Raw genomic sequence first — 12,713 nt, forward strand, 5'->3', positions numbered from 1 at the left:
GCCGCTGACCAACACCCCTTGCATGGCCGAAGCCTAGATGCGAAAATAAAATCTCTTACACCATGCGGTCTCAATACATAAATTTTGTTCAACTGACAGTCTATTAAATACAAGATGGTTGAGCCAAACATTTTCTTGTTTTTCAAATTCAAACGCCAAAATCTGATTTACGAACTGTATAAAAGGGAGTAAGATTCCTCTAAAAGAACCAGCCACGTGATATAATTGGAAGAATGCGATCGAGGCTCCCGCAAGTTCGTCAGGGTTTTCGCATACAAGCCAGCTGTCTTCACATTGTCCTGATCTATTTTTGAAGCGCTAAAATTACAGCAAATAAAAACAGCAAACGTTGATGAGCGCCCTGCTATTATTTGAACTTTGTACCCCCTCTCAATGCTCCCATTGAGCCTGTACAGTATCATAAATGAATAAACAAAACACATCTCAGCCATGATTAAGAGGCCCTCCAGCTTGGGTAGAGGCACAACCGCGAAGAGTACAAGCAAGAGCAACAAACTCCCATAAAATCTTCGTGGTTTTACGAATTAAGTACGTGCGGCACCCCGCTCTCCCTCCGAAATAGCTTCCCTGTCTGTCCCATTTCTGCGTAGTGCACGTCTGGGCGGCGGTCAAATGGTCAACGTCAAACGCGGCGGGCACGCGCGGCCCGGCGTGGTTATGGCCCTATCGACCCAGGCCGTCGGCAGCGCCGCCGGGGGAGGCGGTTCCACGGAGGCGTCGACTACAGCACGCCGGGTGGCGTCAATCGGCGAACCGCGTTCCTTGTACGCGGTTGGGCACTTTCGCGGGAACAGCCTCACCGTTGTGAACATCGCACTACTGCGGCTGCCAAGAGGTCTTCGCCACAACGGGTACGCACGGTAGAGGGGTGAGTTCCGGTTGCCTTCTTGTCGTAAACGTATTGATGGCTGTCGAGCTACTAGGCATACGTCACGCCGAGACACCCCTTGACAGTGCCGTGAGGGGCTCTGATTTTCTCCTAAAGTTTGACATTTACGGCACGTCAGCCAGCCACGAGGTGAACGCACGCTGCTTCGATCGTCCGGTACTCCTCATTGCGAACAGGCCAAGACGGTGCTGTGACAATGCTATTCGGGAAAGGCAGTTATTTCAAACGGACTGGCTATGTTATATAATCCCATTTTGTAACAACATAGGGCAAACGTTCAACAAATGCGGTATTGCTCGGTGTCATAGCGTGTGCCTCATTTCTGCTACATTGTTGGATGTCCGAAATGATAACGCTATGTGCCAAACGACTTGTTAACGTGCCGTTTTCTCGATGTTTCCGTAACACTTCTGAAAGATGCTGGTTTCTGAAAGCTCCTAGGCATGTCGGCGTGCACTGATTCGCGGTACCAGCCACCATCAGACAGTGGTTCATATTACGCAACAACAACAAAAAAAGAATAAAACTTTATGAGTGATCACCTTGAATCAAAAACTTTAATTTAGGCCCTCTGTTACAACGAGGGCGCACTTGCCTTTTAAGGAATACATGCGAGCTCAAGCGAAGGGTTGACAGCAGCGAGTGAAAAGGGCGCGAGGAAAGCCCGACTCAGCGAACATCACCAACGCTGGACGCCGAGCTATACGTATGAGATACTCCTGAAATAACAGTGAGTCTCAAGCTTCTAAAACGCACGGTTCATCTCATGCATTACGTTGGTTCCACTCAAAAAGACAGCAAGCACAAAAGCTCAGTGCTTCCGAAGTCCGAGGTTAGGATAGCCTAACGAAGTGCCACATAACAATTTCATAAAAAAGTCACTCGAGCTCGGCCGCGCAGATCGGTTCGTACGTCAGTACTAAGATTTGCGAATGACACAAGCACAGGTCAACAATGAATGAAAATACTCGGGCTATATTGTATTTAAGAACATTTTTGAAGTTCAAATGAGCGTTGTTTTGTCGTGAAATGAAAGCAACCATTTACAATTTGTTAGCAGGAGTGGCAGCACGGTCGTAAAGTTTGAGCATCGAGAAAAACAGGGAAGAGAGTAGGGGTCACTGTTCCTAAGGAAACATTCCGGTTAAGTAATAAAGTAAAAGCTCGTTAATTCGAACTCGAAGGGGTCCATCAGACTGTTCAAATTTAACGGAGTTCGAATTAACGCGTAGGTGCTAGAATGAATGGACATCGCGCCCAATGCACGAGCAGAACACAGAGAAGACACCTCTGTACCCGTTATCGCGAATAATGGGCTGCTACACGTTTGTGGCAGAGGATTTCGTAAGTATAAAGTTCATGGAGCTGAAACAGCGGACGAAATATTTTGATCAGTGATTTATACGCCAGAAACAGGCGCCGATATGCATTCATGGGAGCAGCGAGCCGTCATGTCGAAACAATGACGCTGTTCATGCCCGAAAACACATTTATTTACGGGGCAGGGTCGAGGCAATCAAAATTAAAAGTACTCATTAATATGTATTTTCTCGCGTTTAATTTGTCGCGACTCCATGGGCATCGCTTCCCACTGTACACCAGCGTAGCCGAGTTCGAATTAACCGTTCTGGATATCGATGCGTTCGAATTATCGGGAGTTTTCCACCATTGAAATATGCGGGGCTTCATCGGGACCACGGGGCAGTTCGAATTAACTATAAGTTCAAATAAACGAGCTTTTACTGTAGATATTTGTTAGTGCCAATCGTTTTACTTTTCCAATAAGTATTTATTTCGCAACTGTATTACTTTTTGCCTTCAACTTTGAAATGAAGGTAGGGAAATTTTACACATGTAGGCGAGCTACCCATGAGTCGGGCGGCGACACATCGCCGTTTGTACGGCACCGACGGGTGAGTTCAGTGGCATGCCTTTTAAAGGGACACTGAAGTGAATTTGTCAAGCTCCCGTTTTTGCTTGCACTGCATAGACTGGCTGAAATTAGCACACTTTTCATCGTTTATCCGGTTGACAAATCGGTAATTATTTTACAAAGCGCAAAAGAAGAAAAACTACCATGCGCGGTTTGCGGCGGCCGCACCAACTAAAGCTGTGACGTTAGGAGGAGCGGGCACCGTGATTGGACGATGCCCAAGATGAGCAACCAACAAGTTTCGGTTTCGGTTTCGGTTCTGTAAAACACTACCGCTGGCGTTGTTGGATGGGCATTCTCAATAACTCAGTAATCACCGTACCGCGCTTCTGCCATGTTGTCAGCTGTAAAAATGCATAAAGATAAGCCTCCCAGGACGGCTTGGAATCGTAGCATTCACTAGCCGAGACCTATATACGCAGTGCATGAACGCCCTCCGCGTACCCGTAGACGCCCAAATATCATGCGCTTTTCCCCCATATTTGGAGCTTGCCTCCCTCATGCCTGTATCGTAAAAAGCGTGTTCGCACCAGGCCAAGGGTCTGTTCATTCTGGCCTGTGCCCACTGCCTGCAAGAGTCGGTACTTATGGCAACAGCGCGCCAACGAGAACTCGCTAGCGCGCCAGTGCCAGCCTGCGCGCGTTTTGTGAACTAGTTCGTGGAGCCATGAACGTTGCGGCGCAAAAAAAAGGTGAACTCAATATAGAAAACATCGGGGAAAAACGAAACAGTTAACTGACAAAAAAAAAACAGCACGTAGCCGCCGGGACTCGAACTCGCGACTTGCAAAACAATTGCGACGTTATACCAAGCGCTCCAGCCAACTGAGCCACGGGGCGGGCTCGGCTGGCCCTGGTAATATAAGGTATATATTGTATAACCACTTTACACTCTTATTTACTTTGGGCATTTCGAGCAGCTTAGGTGACTATTTGTTGTTTTGCGCTCGTGCAGTAAGCATCCCCCAAGTTTCCACAGTAGCTCACGTCTAGCAATTGCATTTCGTAGACGGAAAAGCGTTCGCAGATGCGTAGTCGTGCTGCTGACCGCTGTGCTTGTTCGCCCAGCGCAAAAAAGTGCTTCCCGCCCCCTAGTTTTACGCTGTACGGTAAAAATATCAGTTGATTTTATTTCCTTAGTACCTACATTGACTTCGCTGACTCTTCTCACGCCTTCAAGAGGCCTTATATTTTCCTACTGGCGTACCAGTCAGCGAAGCGTCGCATGTGCGCTTGTGCAGCGCTTGTGTGAAGCGACCTTAACTTGGAGCTAGATACAGTGTACAAACTAACCAAGTAAAGAAAGGCACATTCTTCCATTCACAAACGTGTCCTGGCTTCGTTTCAACTGAGCGAACGAATTGCGACGACCCGTCGGCGGCCGGCTGACGAAACGCTGGGCCGACTGACTCTGTCTGAAAGCCGGGGAGCCGTGCAGTAGCGGAGCCAATTGCGCGCTCGGCTCCTCTCGACGTCACACGAAAACGCCACAGAAAATGGGCGAGCGTAAAGAGAGGAGGACAGCATTTTCGAATTAATTTTTCTACTAAATAAAATCGCGTAAACGCGCCCAGAGTGGTCGAAACATGGCCTGGGGACTCCTCGACTACAATTTGCGCTAGTAATCCCGCAATGTTTACATATCACTTCAGTGTCCCTTTAAAGGTGGTCTTAGCGCGCGCGGTGCGAATGCAAGTGATCTAAGGAAGATTTGTGGGCATTAGCACCCGCACTCCATATTACCTTAAAATAAAGGCACTTCTCAAAACGTGACATGATCAAATATTACGCTGAAACGTCTGTCCTTTTTAACATTGCGGTAGTTGGCCGTACTAGCCAGTTAATCTGAGAAATTTGCAGGCACATAGCTGCAAAAATTTGGAATGAAAGCCTAGGCTTTCCAGTCGTTATGTACACGCAGGACAAACATTAAATGTGGCCGGCTTTGTTTCATAATGCCCGGATTATTAGCGTGGTACGGAAACATTCCAACGCCGATGAAGGCTGTGAGCTGCTGATGGCTTCAGTGACGTGCTGGTTTTTGGTCAGGTAGAAAAATTAAGGTCCAACACACGGACACCAAGTTTGCGAAAGGCGCCAAAGTGTCGCCCCTACCCCTTGGAAACAATAGATGGTACAGATACATACATTTTTTCTATCCTGAGAGCCCGGAGAACACACAACTTCGATTTTGCGGAGGGCATGTACATTGTTAAGTTGACATTTTGACGCAACCCTGCCTTGCACCGTGCATGGTTCAACAACAAAAAATCTTATGATTAACTGGCAAGCATGCAATATGCAACTTATTTAGAACAACCTCGGATGACACTCCCAACTCTAGTTCGCTTTGGGTAAGTGAGACGCCATGGTGAAGCCGGCAAGGTGAACCGTGCTGGAAGCATCGCTGAACATTTTTGAATGGGAAAGCAATGGACCCTATGGGGCCAAGGGAGAAAAAAGAATTAGTGCCCTTCCTCTCTGAAGAAGGATGACCTGCAAAGCAGCACGCCCTCCGCGGAATGCACGAAACAAAAAGCGTTTGTTTGTAATTTACGACTGAGGACGCTTCCTAGCCAAGTACCTGAATGAAATTTGGAAATGACCCGAGCTTTATGCTAAGGAACAACTGTCGAGCTGTCTGTGTCCCACCCGCGTCCTAGGCATCTTACCGCTTGTGTCACACGCCAACCTAATCCACTCTACCACGAATGACACCGGACCGGTCACATTGGACTGTTTAACGGCAACGTTGAGCCTCACAACAAAACAACGGACATGTCATCAGTAAGGGTATGCAAACTATATCTGCGCCCTCCCGCACCTCCTTCCAACCGGCCATCAGCGGGTGCTTATAAATAAAACATACTGTCGACAATGCCGCTCTGAAAGCCCCTCAAGCTGAACGAGTGATATCGGTCCACGTCGGCGTTCCAAGCGGGCCAGGTGCTGTTCATCCGGGAGGGATTCACAGCTACACGACCAGCACGAACTTAAGGCGGCAATGGCGGCAGCAGCGGCTTCCTGCGGTTTTCGCGCTCATTCACACTTCTGTTCGCATTGGCGCTTTAAGTTTCTGCTTTTCCTCCAAGCAAGCGACAAGTGTCCGTCCCATTGCGAGTTAACACCTCGATGGCTTCGACCTCTATACAAGTGGACACACGCGTGGGTGTCTCTTTCGCTGCCCAGTCGTAGGCACCTCATTGTCTGTGCAACACAAGAACCCGAGACCGTAACCGCTCGATTAAGGAGGACAGCTGACTGGGCGCATTGAGCGGGAGACTGCCACGTTTAAATCTCCCACCGCCCCAACGGGTATGTCTTCGGTAGCCGCATTAAGCCCTTCTGTGCCTGCATGACCTCTCCCCGAACCCGTCCAGACCTAAAGCGGCAACGGGGGATACGCGCCTAATTAGGCTTAAAATATTCTGGCGAATGCAGAGGGACAGAATTTATATGCGACCAGACTAATATCTATTATTATTATTCCGCCAGAAGAACTATGACCAGCTGGTAAACGAGGGCCGCCGACGCGACAATGTGCTCGGAATGGCCTTCAAGCTAAAGCAGAACAATGTGCTCACGGCGGCGTTCCAACGGGACAAGTTTCTTTCAGCCGGCATGGGCGAGAAGCTAGTGGGCGAGGTGGAATTTGAAGCGGCAACGGCCACGGCTACACTTTTGGCGGTGGCGGAGGCGGCGGCTTTCGGGCGTTTTTACACCCATTGAGCTGGTGTTGATTCTCCGCAATCCCCTGATAATGGTGCTCCGGCCGCTGTCAGCCGACTGTACAACTTGTGAGAGAGGCATCAGTAGTGGAGAGGAGAAGAATAGTTGTGATAACCGTTGTAAAAGAGGGATTGTCGGGGGCGCGCAGGAGCCCTGGAGCGGCGCGGAGTAAATTTGCTTCACCGGCATGAAAACTGGGTGGGTTAGACATATACTCCTTTGTAGTAATCATCATGACCAGCCTATCTACGCCCACTGCAGGGCAAAGACATCTCCGATTAATCTCAAATTATCCCGGTCCTGTGCTAACTGCGACCAATTTATCCCCACAAACTTCTTCATCTCATCTGCCCATTTAACTTTCTGCCTGCCATACTTGCATTCTGTGGGGACTCACTCAGTCACCCTTAATGACCAACAACTATCTTGCCTTCGCATTACATGCCCTGCCCACGTCCATTTCTTCTTAATTTCTACTAATATGTTCTTAACACGGGTTTGTTCTCTGATCCACTTCGCTCTCTTCTTGTCCCTTAATGTTACACCTATCATCTTCCGTTCCATTGCTCGCTGAGGCGTCCTCAATTAAGCTGAACCCTCTTATTGAGCACCAAAGCTTCTGCCCCCTAGGTGAGTACCGGTAAGTTGCAGCTGTCATAAACTTCCTTCTTCAGGGACAATGGTAGGCTGCCATTCATTATCTGCGAATGCCTGACGAGTGCACTCCACCCCATTCTTATCCTTCTAATTATCTCTGCCTCATGGCTGGGATCCAGGGTCGCAACTTGGCCTAAGGAGATATATATTTTTACCATATATCTACTTAGGCCAATTTGTTACCCCCCGATTCCAGCCATGAGGCAGAGATATTTGGAAGAATTTGTGGCAGAAACAACATAACATAAAAACCTTTATTAGAGTGGGTGAACACGGCTTGGGGAGTGAAGGAAGGTGGGGGGGATGGAGCTTTTAAAGGTTACATTCGGTGGTCGACGCCTAAGGAGCGCCCGAACTCACACAGAGAAAGCAGCGCCTGCCGTGTAGTGGCGGGTTGCAGCGGCGCTGTCCAGTCTACAAGCCGATGGACTCCGGGCGGGAGACACTTTAAACGAAGCGTTTCGAGGTCGTTACACTTGCACAACACGTGGTGTACAGTGGGAGTGGCTCCTGCGGAGCAGGGGTAGCAGGCAACAGTGGCCAGAGGTCGCTGATCCTGGACTGCATGCTGGTGACGTTTTGGCACATAGGCGCGCCACTTGGCGTGCACATCATCCTGAGCTCGGCACCAGCCCCTGCCTTGCGCAGGAGCACTTGTTCACCTCGGGGCAATCCAACTCGCAGAGGAGCCGGGTCTAGCAGAAACAAATTCCGGAGTGCTTGGACGTGTGCCTGGCTGCAGCGCTTGCTTCTGTGGTGTCGGGGTCGTATTGTTCAAATGGTACGAGTAACGCCGGGTTGGAGCGGAGTTCAACCTGCTCGCAAGCGCAAGCCTAAGCGGTCTTACTGCCGATCCCGCCTGCGTGTCCCGGTACCCAGTCTACCCGAACGACTACATTGCGTGTTTCCCGCAGTCGGCGACAAATGGTCTTGATGAGATCGCAGGTGGTTCCGATGTATGGGGTTTGGCCAAATCGATCGAGACTTTCGTGGCTGTCCATGAATATTGTAAATTGGTGGTTGTCTCCGGCGCCGTAAGTTTGCCTCAATATGCTCCGCAGCGAGACGAACTGCTTCGAGGCGCGCATGACACGGGCTTGGTGTGCGAAGAAACTGAATCCTGCGGAACGTAAACTCTTACGGAAACCGAGGAAAGGATTCAGAGAGGCGCTCTCATTTTGGGATGTATTGGACTTGGTCCTTGTTGGCAGCCCTTCCGATCAGCCGCAGTTGGCCGGCATTGCGAGCAGCGGATGGCGCCAAAATTTCATGCGCCTTTAAGTTACAAAAATTCCTCGGGGCACATAAATCTGCCTATGTGCTTTCAGCCCGAAATCATTAAGGGCATAGGTATCCCTCAATTGGCCATGAGCCTCTGACGGCAGCTGTAATTCCACTAGCAATTCTGCAATGTGGGTGTGTATATGGGCGGGTGCGATGTCTGAGTGGGTATGCTGGCGTGGCACGCGCAAACGAATCAGTGGACTGGCAGTGAGAGCGCGATGGCAGCTGTAATCTTCATTGCCCGATATCCTTAAGGGCGTTCGTGAGAACCCTACTAGGCCTATACTTAGCGTTAATGTCAGCCAACTTGAAAGTCGGGCCTGACGACGTGCCACGAAGCTTCCAACACAATTTGGTTTCAAGCTGCGGATACCGACAGACGACATTCTGTGTGATTCTCGCCATGATTTCATTTTTCCCTGTGTGTCAGCGTTTACCCTTAAACAAATACATTTGTTTAAGTAACTGTATTTGGGCAATAATCTGTGCGCTACACTAGTGCCCTCTTCGAGGACGCATGGAAAATTGCCTTTGTCCATTTGTTTTTTAGAACCATTTGAATCATAGCTCCTCGGGCTAAAGTCTGAGTTACCACTAGGAACGCTCTGTGCGGACTGCCTTTGAGGCGTCATTCCTGCGTCACGGCTGTCCTTGACGCGTCCCTGCATGTAAATGATCTGCCCTGATAACAAGATGGCGGACACAATTACGCAAGATTTCTCAATTTGTTGCAACCATATTACACGAGAAAGCAATTCTGTAAAATTAATCATCTTTGATGGCAAGCAGCACCCCGCGAACAGAGAAAGAATACCATGGTGATGTTCGGAAAATCAATCGGCGAATTGAACTCCTAGGCCTAGCTAGCTGGTGCTTTGGGGTACCAATTCCAGACGAACTGGTGAGGGCATCAATTCTGTACAAAATACTCGTTTCAGTATTGCACTTCTACACAGACAGCTACGGTTCTAGGTCAAAAGGAAATTTCTAAAGAATACAAATATGGTGGGTTTAAAAGTTTTTTGCTTCAATTCTCGCGAACCTTAGAACTGCGAAGTCGGAAACTTCGTCGATGTCACCGAGCAGAATGTACCGAGCAGAATGCTGGTGAAAAAAATATAACTAAAATAAATCAAATGCACGCTGCGAGTGCAATATATTGACAGCCCTCACGATCCATTCGAGCCACCTGCTTGCCCATCAACGTCAGCGCGATGAGAATAACTCAGCAGAGGACATTCGCTTTCATACTAAGTAAAAGTAATCTCCCCAACTCAGGAATGCAGGGTCCGTGAAGTGGCAAAACGAGTTATCAATCATGTGCAGTAGAGTGATCAATGAGGCAGCGCTAAGATTATTTTTTTAGAATTTGGGAGGGGCATATCGGTTGTCATGCCTGCCATATCGTTTTTAAAATGTTGTCTATATACTTGCGTTAGAACTACTCGCAATTTGTTTATGAAAGAGCTCATTTTCCGCTCTCCAGGTTCATGTCAGGTTTTTTTATTAAAACTGGCAATGCCTACTGCAGTATCTTGCAGTTTCGAACTGCTCGCCCTCCTATAACGTTCTCCTTATGCATCAGTAAAAAGGTGTTGCATTAGGATGTTTTAAGTGAAGCATCTTTGTGGAGCGATGAGGCTGTCTTTGACAATGAAAATGTACAACATTCTTGCCCACGCCTTTGCTTACCCGTCATATGCCCCAACGATTAGGCTTCGATCTGGATACCGAAACTCTCAACGGTACTGTATCGGATACATTAATCGAAGGCGGGAATGTGATACCGTTTCTTGTGCGTTTTTTTTCCCATTCCTAACCTAATTAATCTAAAAATGTCATGGTTCATTAAAACCAGCCAAACTACTCACATATGCTTTCATCGACATTTTACACGTCTGGAGTTTCTCTTCGTAATAAGTAAATGAGCCCCTCATGTCGAAATTTTTTATACCTTGCGAAAAGTCTGCGTTATCTCCAGACCCGTTTATTTTGTGGCTCAGCATAGATGCCCCAAGCGGTGCTGCGAAAATTACAAACCAATTGTACATAAAGATATGTTCAGAGCAAGAACATAACATTCTGCCATTACTCGATATTTCCTCAGGCAATAAATTTATAGTCAGTTCATCCTCTGCAGCTTCCTTTCAGAACTTGTATTCTTTCTCACCGATCCATATGATGTGAATAAGGTATTCGTCGCAATGACATCCACGTCCATAAAGCAGGCACCTGCAAGATTATGACGGCATAAATTGGTCACAAAGCCAAACACACACATGTTCCCCACCTTTACTCTGAATCTTCTCGCAAAGGACTAGCAGTCACTACCTTTATGGTGCCCCCCCCCCCCCCGCCCAAGTAGCGGAGTATTCTCACCGGGAAGGGCCCTCCAAACTCGAAGGCTTTCTGTGAGAGTAGTTGTTCCTAAAAACATGAAAACTACACTTTAGCCCCGTCGGTGGTATAAAGCTTGGAGGCTTATGTTAGACTAAGCTTGCCGTGAGTTGTTCTGTCTGCTGACATGGACACAAATACATAGCAAAAAAAAAAAAGCCTGAGCTGATAACAAAACTTATGTTTTTCCTGAAAAAACCTCAACCACCAGTTTGTACCTCGTTCGCGTGCAGCAACATAGGCTCAGATGTCATGCTTTCCTGGCATTGTGTATTTTCCGCAAAAACAAGCTTGCCTCAGCATGTGTTATTATTTTTTCTGTGTGTTGGTATACGCAGATTGGCTTAGTGATATAAATTTCAGCGGATCAGGGATCTTGAGCCTTGCTGAAATTGAAGATTCCCGCCCCCATTCTAGCCTGAAACCTCAGTACCTACTGTGCAAAGCAGTATTGGCTTGGATGTATCCTAACACACTGTGCTCTCCGAAGGGAAGACATTTATTTAGCTTGGAGTGGCAGTTTTTTCTTTAGGTTGATAAAGACAAAACTGCTTAAAGAGGCTGCAAGGAAAACACCCATGGTTAAGTGCGAACTTCAACTAAAAAGATATACATTGAAGAAATTGGAATAAAGAATTGCGATTAAATAACGGTTTCCTAGCACTTTTGGGATCATATGTCTAACTGTCGTGAGAGGTTGATGCTGACCAACTTACCCGATTATTGAAATAGTTTTGTGAGCTTTCAACTGCATTTGAGAGCATTTACAAAACATATTTGGTAATTATTTGACAATAACGAATTAGCAAGTAGCTGCAGCGAAGCAATGTAACACAAATCCGCATGAATTTCAAGCATCGCACGGAAATGCCACAAGCGGCTTTACGGGATGCATGACCGCCGCACTATCGCAATCGCGGTTCTCATAGCAGTGTGACAGGTTTTAAAAGCAGCTAAATTACAAAGAAATTCTGTCCGACCCTTTTACAAATGGCAGTTAGGATTCAGGCGACAAGTCATCTCATTGTAGTCACTTCCGTCACCCAAAGAGGGAGCAGAGTTAATGGCGATGATGTTGCACAACACGCCGAAACGCCGTGCAATGTTTTACTAGATTTGATCAGCGATTCTGACCTTCCGGTCTGTGTACAATCGTGCGCAGTCAGAGAAATGAACCGCCTGCTTTTGGCTCTTCCCCCAAGTGTATCGTCGGGCTTTTGCAGTGTCATATAATGTTGCCCTAAGCTGACCATTTTAAATCCTACTCTGTACACTTATTATTTTTTATAGCTGGTAGCAGCGTTTCTCATCCATTAAAATCGTAACAATGTATGAGCTGCCCAATCTTTGGAATAAACCACCGCGTTTACGGTATTTACCCCAAAGGATGTGAATTTTGAGCTCTTGCAGTGTCCACCTACTTCTCCATCGGCTCAGTGGTGTCCTGCCATTCAGTATCCCGTGTAAAAAAAAGCCTTGCTTTCGTCAGATCGGCCGCGTCTTCCTTGGTGACCACCGTTACTGGCGGCTTTAATATGCACGGTAAATCGTCTACGGCGTCTGAAGAGCGTGAAGCAGATGGGAATGTTGTATTTTTCATTTTATCTTCCTTCGGGCTACTCAATCAATGAGATAGATTAGAAAATCAGCTATATACTAGGAACCGTGGCCGTGCTCTGGTTTTTTGCGGTTTTTCTTCGCTGGGATAGTTGATACCGTCGTTCCATTTAAAAAGCTTCCAGAAGTTTGCCCTCTATGTTTCAAATTGAGTACCTTCAAGGTGAAGTTTATAAAAGATCGCAT

At 47.5% G+C, this 12,713-nt stretch overlaps 1 protein-coding gene across 1 annotated transcript in view; it reads left to right on the top strand.

The window, feature by feature from the left end:
- The first annotated feature begins 629 nt into the window (after window positions 1-629).
- LOC144168815 (uncharacterized) overlaps window positions 630-12,713 on the top strand; it is a 93,000-nt gene continuing 80,916 nt past the window's right edge. Inside the window, exon 1 of the mRNA XM_077697803.1 lies at window positions 630-889. The gene's annotated coding sequence lies outside the window, so the exon portion shown is untranslated. The remainder of the gene's footprint in view (window positions 890-12,713) is intronic.

This window comes from Haemaphysalis longicornis, unplaced genomic scaffold, assembly GCF_048455015.1.
Source record: "Haemaphysalis longicornis isolate Haplotype H1 unplaced genomic scaffold, Haemaphysalis longicornis Haplotype H1 scaffold_2, whole genome shotgun sequence".
NCBI lineage: Eukaryota > Metazoa > Arthropoda > Arachnida > Ixodida > Ixodidae > Haemaphysalis > Haemaphysalis longicornis.